The sequence below is a fragment of the Dendropsophus ebraccatus genome, chromosome 3 (genome assembly GCF_027789765.1).
Source record: "Dendropsophus ebraccatus isolate aDenEbr1 chromosome 3, aDenEbr1.pat, whole genome shotgun sequence".
Lineage (NCBI taxonomy): Eukaryota > Metazoa > Chordata > Amphibia > Anura > Hylidae > Dendropsophus > Dendropsophus ebraccatus.
This window is the reverse complement of record NC_091456.1, coordinates 164824879-164837361: the sequence shown is the minus strand read 5'-3', so window position 1 is coordinate 164837361 and position 12483 is coordinate 164824879. Positions and strand designations below refer to the sequence as shown.

Genomic DNA, 12483 nt, shown 5'->3' with positions numbered 1-12483 from the left:
ATTCATGTTTTCCAAGACTCCCTAGAGCTGCATCCATCATTTTCAACCACTGTTAATAAACTGTTGCACACTCAGATTCAGACCAACCCAAGAGTGTTTGAGGTTCGCTCATCTTTAGTAGTAAATATTTTTCAAAAAAGGAAAGAGTGGCATAACAAGGGTTAAAGGGAACCTATCACCCCTGAAAGGCCCTCCAAACCCACCCTACCCCTGGATACGGCCCCACATACTTACCCCACCCTGCCAGTCATGCTCCCGATGCTTCAGTGATTTCCTTTGAACGGCAGGTGGACATATCTCCACGGCAGGACCAGCATCAGGAGCAGGACCAGCAGGGTGGGGTAAGTATTGGGGGGTTGTATCCAAAAGTAGTATGGATTCTGGGGCCGTCCAGGGGTAACAGGTTCTCTTTAGAGTCTCATACTTTAGTGCAAAACAAGGCTTCATGGCCCATCATGGATTGTCAGGGTCCTGGACAATACCTTAAGAATTTTATTTTATTATTATTTTATAAATACATTGTAGCCCATGTATCCAACTGTTTTAGGGTTTTCCAGAGACTGTAAGGGTGGCCTTCACATACAGTATATTAGTTATCTGCCTCAGCAAGTCACAACATAACACACAACAATCCAGCTGGATAGAGAACTGAGCCATGAAACATTTCCCAGTCTGGATCAGCAGCAAAACAGATACAACCGGTCACAAAAAAAAAGTCTCCATAGGAAACTATCGGATCTGTTTTGTGCTCAGTTTTATTAAATTTTACCGACTATATTAAACAATCTGCAGGAGGTAGCATGATTTCCAGTAGAAGCAAATACAATTGCTTCCTGTGATTTGTTGCTTGGGTGTTATGAGACGGCCAATACTGAATGTAATTCTTAGCACCGGCCAGGACCTATAACAGACAAATGCTCCGAGATTATAACCGTGAATATTTATTTGTTGGCTCGGATGATGACTATGGCAGATGGTCGGTAATTACTGCTGGATTCCTGTACATTTAGTGTTTAGGTTGGTGACTGATGGAGGAGCAGTATTTATGGGCATACAGTACTGAGGATAAGAAAGTGTGTAAATCTTGTCTAAGAAAAGAGAAAAAAAAATACTAATAATATTGTAATATATTCACTATTATATGGAAAACCTCTGCCACACAGCTTCTATATGTCCCGAGTCTCCCCAGCATTATGTAGACAAAGAACATACAATAGATTCATAGTTCCCATTACACAAACCAGATCACACCTAAATATAAGATGATGGGCTATAATAATCTTATGACTCCAGCAGCAATAGACCAAATGTATTTGACCTCAACTTTCCTAGTATGTGAAGAACGTTATGATACCTTTACAATGTCTCTTATAATGCACCATATAAAAGAGGCGGACTTTGTCCTCTGTATAAATCAAGTGGGTCTATGCGAACTGGTGGGAAAATAAACAGAAATGTTAGTTATTAATTTAGACTACGATACAAGCAGTGCAGTGTAGGCTAAAGATGATCATTTAGTGCCTAGAAAAGGGGCTCAGTCTAATTAATACATACATATATTTATTTCAGTTTACTGTGCTATATAATCTGCAAATGGGGACTGTCCACAGATTACTGTCACTAGGAGGCAGACAAGACCGGCCCACCTGGCATTTGCCAGATATGCCAGATGGCCAGTTCGGCTCTGGCCATAGATATTCTTAGGAACGGCAATGAACATCTGTCCTGCTTCCCCAATAAAGCTCACAGGCACCCCCCCCCCCCAATAATAATAATAATAATAATCTTGCAGATATAATCTTTTAAGTGGACGATACGATAATTGCTTCTGACCTGTAAGGGAATTCTTCATCCAGATCGATAAATTGAATAATTATAGGTAACAATATGGTTTCATATATAATGATATATACTAGAAACAATGTTCAAGCAAAATATCTTCTACCAAATAAAGTGACAGGTTTTACAATCTTACAGATAGCCACAATCATCCTGCTCCTCTTACTTCTACAGTCTATTATTTTGTTGGGTTAGTTTATATTTAACTATGTCACAACTGATCTATTACTCTGGATCAGCTGATCGTGAGCTGGAGCTTCTGATTGGATAGCATCTCGCTAAAGATTCTTGGCTTTTGCAGTATGATGGGAATTATAGTCTATGCTCTTTGCTTTTGTTTCCATCGTCCCTGTTTCTAATGCCTTATTCTGGTCCAGTTTTGCTTTAGTATCTCCAGTTGGTTTATGGTTCTTATTTGCGTAGTCCCTGTATCTGTATTTTAAAGTTAGTGCTTAGTTTACCTTCTTGTATAGTTCCTGTGATTTACAGACCAGGATTTAAATTGGAACTGATACTACCAATATACACTAGTAAATCAGCATCTTTGCATTTACTTCACTTATTTTTCCCCCGTTTTAATTATGAAATACAATACTATAAATTCGGCCACTAGGTGGCTCACTTACTGGAAAACTGCAGCTGTTCAGCTGTTCTCCCAATATGCAGGAGAAAAGGATTCTTGCCCCACCCCTCACCCCGCCCTCCAGCTTTTGATTGACAGTTGACTGCCTATACACAGCATAGATAGATAACTGCCAATCAACAGCTGGTGGGCAGAATTTTCTGCCTCTCTTGAATATCCAGGACTACTGGGCTGGGCTCACACACTTAAAGGAGAGGATATATCAGGAGGATGTATATGTAATAAATAAATATATATATATATATATATATATATATATCTGGTATTGCTTAGGTCTTAAAAGGGTTACCAGTTTGTTCAGAATTACTGAATCTGCTGCTTAGTCTCATAGAACATGTAGTATCTTGAACTCTAGCTTGTCGAGTGCGGGTAATGCAGAACTGCAATAATCGTAAATACAAGGAAACCTAACCTACAGCAGAATGGCAGCAAAAACTGAAGATGTTTGTGTTACAGATTGCCAAGTCCGTACTTAATGTTCAGCCATTTGAAATCTTGGAACTTTAACCTGAGGCAATTGATTCAGTAGCACATTTTAAAGTGTCCATTACTCAGCATAGGTCCATATGAGCTGAAGAAGTTTGGGTGAAGTCATTGTAACTAGAAGTGGCATCAGATCTTTAAAGACGTATTTCAGTCATTGCATGAAAGATCCTGAAGACTGTTTGGAGCTGTTCTAAATATCCAACTGGCTGAACTTTTCACCTGATTGATAGATCAAGAAGAATTTATTATTGATTAGAGAAACAAGGGTTTTCTTTTTTTTTTTTTTACTTATAGCTAATAGAACAACGATATAGTCTCTGAATAATTCACGTTCACACCAGAGAAATTGCTTCCATGTTCTGTTGCTATGGTTAAGGTGGCCATACGACAGGGAGAGAAAGGAACTGCTGCACCTCACACCTATGGCTGACACTAATGCCTCTCGGCTACATAAAAAAACCAACCGCAGGATGTTGGTATATAATTTAATTAAACCATATTGCCCCATGTACCACGTGCAGGTCTCCGGGTTCACAGTCCCTACACAAACCCCATTCCCATTCTACCTGTAGGAGCAATGGTGAGTAGCAAGATGATATTCACACTTGTGTTACTTGGTGGTAGCTTTCTCCGCCAGTGGTGCCTGCTGGGTTTTAGGGGAGCCTCTTGGGTTTGGTCCTGTGACATTGGGGTTGCAGGGCCATTCCATGACCTGCCTTTCCTACTTGTGCATGCTTTGCGGGGTTGGCAGTCGCTGACAGACACAGTGTGGAGTTAGTGTAGGGACTCATGTGAACCAGGAGACCTGCACGCAGTACATGTGGCAATATGGTTGGACTGAATTATATACCAACATCCTGGCGTCGGTTTTTAAATGTAGCCGAGAGGCATTAGTGTCAGCCATAGGTGTGATGCTCCTTTCTCTCCATGTCGTAAGGTGGCCATACACCTTAGACTAACGACAGATTCGGCCCTCAATCTATGGTATATGGGGCCGTCCTGATCCTGATATTGGTGGTTTTAGGGGTCGGACATGATGGAAAATAATGGCAGATCCCTTTGCTAAGAGATAAGCTGCAGCTAGGGTGCTCTTGCTTACCCTTCCCTTGCCCATAGAGAACACAGGAATGTTTGGCCGTTTTGAACATTCCTGTGTATGGGAAGGAAGGGTAGCGGGCAGACGACATAACTGATTGGTGAGAGTAAAGTCACATGGTGACTTTACTCTCTCCAAAGATTTATCCAAAAGGAAGCATCACTCATCTATAGGCAGCTGTTATAGCATAGCAGGGTATTGGTTGGATAAAGAAATGCCTTTGATGCATCGTAGGAAGTACTGATTTTTATTGTGTTCATAGACATTTATAAGACAATGCTCAATGGTTAAAGAGAATACAGATTATTTCCAATACTTGTACTCCTTATGTGTACAATGGGCAACTACGTTAAAGGAGAATTCTTTAAACAGCAGAGGCATTGGAGAACATAAAAATATATATATTCTATATACTATACCAACTCACCTCTACCTATGCCTCTCCAGTGTCGCATCACAGCTCTGGGACCCATGCCATGCTCCAGGATCTCCACCACAGCTGACACCACGACCTGGCTGATGTACTAGCTGCTCAGCCAATCAGTGACTGGGATGGAATGCCTCTCCAGTCCCTGATTGGCTGAGCGGGCTGTCCATTAGCCAAAATGGGCATTCTCCCCCGAATTATGGTATCATAACAACTCGGGGGGAAATACCTTCCGGCGGGGCTCCTGGGATCAGTCGCATCGTGGGCATAGGGAGAGGTAAGCAATGCTTGCTTAATATTTTCTTTCCTGCCACCTGTCACATTTTTAACCCCTTCCCATCAGTAATACGTATATATACACATTCCTACTGCACATACCCTGTGCATTAGGAATGTCTATATACGTTCCTGACTTCAGGGGCTTACTGATGTGTGCGGGACTGCTGCAGTGGGAGCGGTCCCACACACATCAGTGTGTCCATGCTGGACATAATGAGAGGCAGCTGCGATCCGGCAGCTGTGTCTGATGAACCCCTTAAATGCCGCAATCTATAGCGATCGCAGCGTTTAAGGTACTCAGTGACAGAACAAGCTTCTGTCACTGAGTGAACGGGACCTGGGTCCCGATCGCATATACCAACAGGCGGGGGTAAGCCACTTACCTTCGTCCTGTCGGATCAGTGATCTGTGTATAGAGTCTACTCTCAGGCAAGATTGTATAGATCGCCGATAACACTGATCTATGCTATGGCATAGCATAGATTAGTGCAGGCAATCTAATGATTGCATGCTTTACAGTGAAAAAAAGTGTAAAAAAAAACCTATAATAAAAAAAGTTTTTAAAAGTATTAAAAAAAAAACCCCTTATAAACCCCCTCCCAATAAAAGTTTAAAATACCCCCTTGCCCATTATATAAAAAAAATATAAAAAAATAAATAAATAAACATATTACATATCGTAGCGTGTGGAATTATTCGATCTATTAAAATATAACATTATTGTTCCTGCACGGTGTGCGGCATAAACAAACAAACAAAACAAAAAAAAAAAAACACACACAAGGATTGCTGATTTTATTAAATTATATATCAGAAAAAAAAATTAATAAAAAGCGATCAAAATTTTTCTGTTACACCAATATAATATTAATAAAAGCTAGAGCTCGTGGCGCAAAAAATGACACCCCAACCAGTCCTGTAGGTGGAAAAATAAAAGCGCTATGGCTCTTAGAAGGCGGGGAGGAACATTGCATTAATTTGACCCAGACATCTGGGCATCAAAGGGCTCTGTCTTGAAGGGGTTAAAATGGCCAGACCTCTAATTTAAATAGCATTCTTGTTCTTTTTGGGTAGACTCTGATTTTGTGAGTTAATATTGAGTTTCTCCATAAAGACCTGTAATTTTTTAGTAGTGTCCAACCAGATCATAAAGACGTCATCAATGTACCGTGCCCAAAAGAGTACACTACTTGACATCCCAATGATCTCAAAGAAACATAACCATTACAGCAAATAGAACTAATATTAGTAGGTACAATAAGTTTTATGTGACATAATACCCCTTTATCATTTGTGCACAATTAGGTAGAACCAAATAACACCCATCAGTACTTTCCATAGTAAAACAGGTCACAAAGCTCTCACAGATGTCCTCTTATAGTCACCATATAAATGCATTTTAAAGTAAGCTTCCTGTACAGTGTGACCTTAATGTATGTTATTCATCATTCATGAGGGCTGATCACAGCAAAAAATTTTATAGTTCTTTACATGGGCCACTAATTTTGATGCCACGTAAAATATACAGAAAGTAGATTTAAATACACACGTTCCCATAAGCTTGGTCATAAACCATCAATCATTTTTATGGTCATACATTCAGCAATAAAATGTGCACATGCAGCCAAAGTTGTTGATTTGTGCAAGTGAATTATACCGTCACGCTAAGGATACAAAGGCGATTCTGTCATAAATAGGAGCAGATAGGAGGTATAAGAGGCAAAACAAACTCAGGACCAATATCTATGGAAGTATATATATATGTTGAGAGGTAAAATAGGATGATAACAAATAAGGGTCTGGGTGATATAACCAGATGCTGGGCTGAAGGTACAGTATAAGCATACGGTAGACTATTGTAATAGATAGAGGATGATTCTTAAATGGAAGGACCGTATGTCTAATAAATGGTGGTGGTGGAAGAATAAGATTCTGGGACCAAAGAAATTAAGAGAAGGCAGATGGTAGAACGCAATCCAGAAAGAATGGAACCAAGACTTGCTTAAAAATTGAGAATGAGAGTTGGGAACTGGACAACAAAAGACAAGAGCAGCCCTGACGCTGGCACCCACCCCTCTGTTCCTGCCTATTTGCCTTAACTGCCTAAGGCGGCAGCGGACAACTGGTTGACAGTCCCTAACTTGTATAAGTGAACGCTGAACGAAGACAAGACAGACAAAAACACAATGAAACAGGGTCAGAAGTCTGGGTAAATAACAAACTGGCAATGCAGCACAAAAACGTATCCAAAAGTGAAGTCAGAAGTCAAAAAGCCAGAAAGTCAAAATGCCAGAGAAACAATGCAGGAACAAACACTAGGTCAAGAGGGAACTGGGGGTCTGAGGCTCTATCGCAGGCAAGGAATACAGATATGTGGAGGATATTTATGAGGTCCAGCCCCAGGAGTGTTCTTACAGCTGACTGGTGGTGTAGCCCGCCAGTCTCTTTGATTAAAATGATCAACACCTTATGCCGAAAGCCCCACTGCCCCCTAGCAACCAGCCAGAACAGTCGTCACGGACGTGGTCGGCGCGCCCCCAGAACCCGGCCGAGCTGGTTGCCAGGGACGCTGTTGTCAGGAGGCTGGCTTAACGCTCCAGAGACTCGGGAAGCCGGAGTCTAAAACGGAGACTGAGATTGAAGCCAAAGTAATCAAGTAGTGGAGGGAATTAACTGGGATGAGATTATTTATGGAAACCAGAGGTATCAGTTGTTGGAATGGAATCTAGAAGAAGCAGATGCTAAAATGAAAATCACTGCTCTGGCTGACTTGAATGCATGCATTGAGTTTCCCTATACAATAATACTGTAGCTGATTATGAGGCTTTAGAGGATATGTATGCCCAGCAGTCAGCTAATCCTCAGGCCTGCTTCATTCTAGGAAGGAGCTGTCCAGCAATAAAACTTGCTTTGTTGGGACCTATACCAGTTTGACCACCTCCTTCTCGACAGCCATTGGAAATTAAAGAATATACAGAAATTTAAGCACAATTGTTTGACAGGCTCAATTCACTTGAATGGGAGAGGTTTCTAGGCATGCCCTGTGACCTGTACAGATCATTCAATAGGAAAGCGGAGGCTGAGCTCTAAGCTCAGCTTTGTGGATGATGTCTTATGTACATAATGGTGTCATATTTCACTTTACTCTCCTGTCTGTAATGATAAGAAGGACAGCGCTGGAAAGTGATCTGTACAGAACAGGAAGTTCAGCTTACTTTTAGGTGGTCAGATTGGAAACTCCATCAGTCTTCTTCTTTATTAGACTTGGCCACCCTACTATTTCCAGCTCCTTACTAATCCCCTGCTTCTGATTGTTATACCCCAAAATCAATAAACTAGCAAAGTAATATACCATGTGCAATGTCCCAGAAGGGAAATAGAGCCGCTTCTTCTATTACAGTGTTTGCAGAACGGGACAGATCACAGGTTCCTCCAGCTTCACTCACACAGTTAACGATATTGGTGTTAAAGGGGAATTCCACCCAAGAGCTAAAAAAATGAAATGCTCCCAAACCTAGCCAAAACTACCAACGGTCCACCTCATCTTGTAGTATTTGCCCATCGTTGGCTCAATCTGCTTCCGCTTTACACTGTAAACATATACTGCCCAGGAGGCTGCCACTGTTCTGTTGTTTCCCCGCCCCTTGGCCAGGTGCTCACTGATTGGTGTGATGCCAGTGGTGGGTGGGGTAACCGATGAGGTGTTACAGCTTTCCTGGCTAGTGAAGAGACAGAGATCATGTGACTTTAGTCTCAGAAGGGAGGAGGAAGACATAGGAGCTGAGGCAGAGTGGACCAGGAAGTGAGAATTTTCTGCAGCTTCAGGGTGTGCTGCAGGATGTACTTTTTTTTATATCGCTTTATATTATTATCAACTTAAAAAAAATTCAGACATCACATATAATTGTAACATAATAATTCCTAGCAACACATTATCTTGTTTCTTCACCTTCCCCCTCCCATTTTCCATTTCCGGACAGGCAGATCCGGATGAGCAGATAGACCTTATCTTTCATTACTTCTTGATGAATGAAAACTCAATTCTCCAATTATCCTTTCCAATAGAAACCTATTACAAACAAGCTTAAATGATGGGTGGAGATTGAACTGGGTTAAATCATTTTAAAGTGGAGTTCCCCTTTAATGAAACATTTTTTCCAAACACTTGTATAGTAAAATAGCTTAATGCTGCTTTACCTACACTCAGGGCTTTGATCACAGCTGTGTGATATTTTACATCAGTATGGTGTATAGGAATCACAAATGTTCTGTCTGTATGTCAAGTGCTATGTATTGTTCTGTCCTAAAAATGCTTACATTGTGAAATCACTGGGCCGTAATACCACCTACCACAAGGGAACAGATTTTATTGAGCTGAGTAGCCACAATCTGTATTTATAGTACTGCTTAAAGCTTCTTGAATTGTTACGGGGCAACAGATTGAAAAGGGTCGTCCAAAACAAAGCCAACTATTCAGAAGGCGTTTATCATTAAGGACTACCCTAAGGCTCGATAATATGGATGAGCTAGTGGGTGCATTTGCATCCAGAAGTGAGACCTGCTGTCATCAAAAACTTTTGACATGCCTGATATTTTTTTATTTCCTGGAACAATACAGAGATGACCAAGCATTGTTAGTTTGCAATTGTTACTCGGATTGCTGATGTATGAAGTGTAGGTTCAGAAATGGTTGTGCACTACACACTATTACACTTTGTATATCAGCCATCTGAGTAGACCTACACATATAAATGTAGAGTACCACTACAGGTTTTTCTTTTCTTCTTCTTACATCTTGGTAAAAGCGCATCACTCTTGTGTCACAGGTTAGGACAGGAGGCTGCTGTTGCTTACTCCAGCCACTTGATGTCGCACTCACACAGCACAGCTGCAGCTAACACTAGGTCTAACTACACACCCACTTCCCTTTATAGTGATTAGCTCCTTTTTTGTAGGGTAGTGGCTAAATCCCATAACGTAAAGAAACCTTGCTGGGGGCGGGCACACAGCTCCCAGGCAAGCCACGCCCCAGCTGGATTTTATTGGCTGCTCCACTCCGGGCTTCCTAGCAGTCAAAATCAGACCCTGGCGGACCCCCGACCCTAATCCGAATGTTTAGTATTAGGGTTAGGGTTGGGGGTCGGCTTAGGGTTACATCCCACTGATTTGTCACCTTCTAACCCTCCCCACAGCCCCAACCCTAACCCTCCTTATTAGCACCAACCCCAAGGCCTAGGGTTAGGGCTGTTGTGGAAGGGGATAGTCATGTAGTAACCCCAATCCGACCCGCAACCCTAATACTAAATGTTCGGATTAGGGGGTCCGGCAGGGTATGATTTTGACGGCTAGGAAGCCCGGAGTGGAGCAGCCAATGAAATCCAACCGGGGCGGGACTTGCCTAGGAGCTGTCTGCACGCCCCCAGCAAGGTCCCTTTACGGTATGGGATTTAGTCACTACCCTTTTTGTAGTGGGTTAGTCAGAACCTGGCTACAGGCGAGACTGGTCATGTACATAGTTGTTCCTGCACTAGTTACCCAACCACTATGGGTTACTAGACTAGACCCCTAGAGAAGATGGAGACAAGAGAGTCTTTACCTTTGCCTGCACCTGGGATCATACAGCTAAAACAGGACAGTCGACCACCTTAGATAAAAGGAACGGATGACTCAAGACTGGACCTGCAGTAGAGCACAATGCCAGCAAGTCGCCCTTTACTGACAAGACGCTCAGCTTTGTAGGAAGGACACTACAAGCCAGCTCTACCCAGAGCAGAGACATGGGACTCGTATTACCCCAGTAGGACAGAAACCCAACACTAAGGGGGGCAGCAGGCAGTTAGATGAGATAACTGGGACTCATCCATACAGTACGTAAGTGCAAGGATTTCTTCAACACTCTTAAGACACTTCACCACATCCTGGTCGAGTACATAGTGCACTAGGCAAGGGTCCTCCTATCCAGTCCCTGACACCTGTTACCTTATTGTTTCTTCTATCCACTCACCTATCTACCTGTTGCAGAATTATCGCTAATTATTTTTTGCACTAAGTACCTGAGCACTGTCTGTAACTGTTTTGCTCTAAGCACCCTTTTTCTAAGTAAAGTTTGAAAGTTGTTTAAAGTGGGACTCTACCGCCGCACTTGCATCTACACCTCACATCTCACCTTAGTCCTAACCAAGGTCCGGTTGCCGTGTGTACGGGGGTGGGTGTTAACACTCCTGGCCACCGTGACAAGAAGCCTCCAAAACACCAAAGCCCAACATTAGTACCAGCAACCCCAGCTACGGCAGATACACTATTTAATTAGGTATTGTAGGGTTATCCCCGCCTGGCCATGGGGACGCCTATACCAGGCGGTCCATAGATTTACAGGCAGGGGCAGGTGAGGACCTAGTACCTGTACTACCATACAGTATTGGCGGGCCCTCCCTTTCTTGTATAAACCAGCTTTGGCTGTGGAATATTATGTATGTAAATCCGATTTCTATTCTACATTCTAGTTTTTGTTTTTTACTCATTTATATTTATTAAAAGCTACGTTTTACCAATACTTACCTGTCAACCACGGCTGTCATTTATTAATATTCATTGTTCATCTTCACAAATGGAAATGGACAGCGGTCAGGTCTTGTCCTTTCATCCGGGTCCTATGAGGTACATTTTATTTCTTATAAATTGATCATTAGATGAAGGTCTCACTATCAGTCTGTCCTTAAAGCAGCATTAAGTCTGAATCACCTATGATCAATCATAATGAAAAAAAAAAAAAACTGTTGAAGCCATGGTATATATATTTTTTTACTTGCTCCACTGGGCTGAAGTAATCCGGCAATTTATTACTCTCTGTATGCTGTCACTGGGAAGCACAAAAAGCTTTCATATTCCTTTCTAATGTCACCAACACACCTTGAAATTGATTTCATCTTGGGCTAATAATGCAGGATTTGGATTCCCCTTTTTCGTAAGATAGCAAAGAGTTCAAAAACTTACAAATAAAACATTCTCTACATCAGCTTTACCCTATAGATTTACAGTCTATATAGCAACTTATTCTGGGTCCATAAAGTCAGTACACAATTGTACTAGTGCTCCAAGTGAACGCTTTACCTGCTGCAAGCGCCTGCCTATAAATGCTGCACTTTATTTTATGTTGTCATCAGTTTATCGCCCCTCACCCGCTCCAAAAAAAATTAAATGCTCACTGAGTAATGTGCAGTAGTAGAGCCTCTTTTAACACAATTACTTCCCTTATACGGTGTCTAATATTGTTTAAACACTCCCTCAATGCCCTACTGAATAAAGTGCTTTCGGAAAATAAGAGTAAAATTGACCCCATATAAAAATTTCCAATTAGAGCTTCAAACATAGTAATATGGCCCTTGTATATCTCCTCACTCCTCGCCATGGTAATGCCTCTCACATACATTTCTCCTGATGGTCCCATGTCCCTCACCTGACTCCATCCCCCCCAATGGACTTCTCCCATGTCCACCTTTCACACTCCCTTATCTGTAGCAGGAAGCTGAATACTGATTGTTCAGCTTCCTGTTTCCTCCTTGCATTTATCACAGAAGTGAGAGCAGGAAGGGGATAGTTAGGACGTGGTAGTTGTAAAGATATGGCTGCACATTTCTACTCCTTTAAGGCCCTATTACACTAAAGTATGATCGTCTGTATTTGGCCGATATCGGTCGTTACAGACGATAATCG

At 42.0% G+C, this 12483-nt stretch overlaps 1 protein-coding gene across 1 annotated transcript in view; it reads left to right on the top strand.

Moving 5' to 3' along the window:
* PARP8 (poly(ADP-ribose) polymerase family member 8) overlaps positions 1 to 12483 on the top strand; it is a 181359-nt gene that overhangs the window by 100730 nt on the left and 68146 nt on the right. The window lies entirely within an intron of this gene.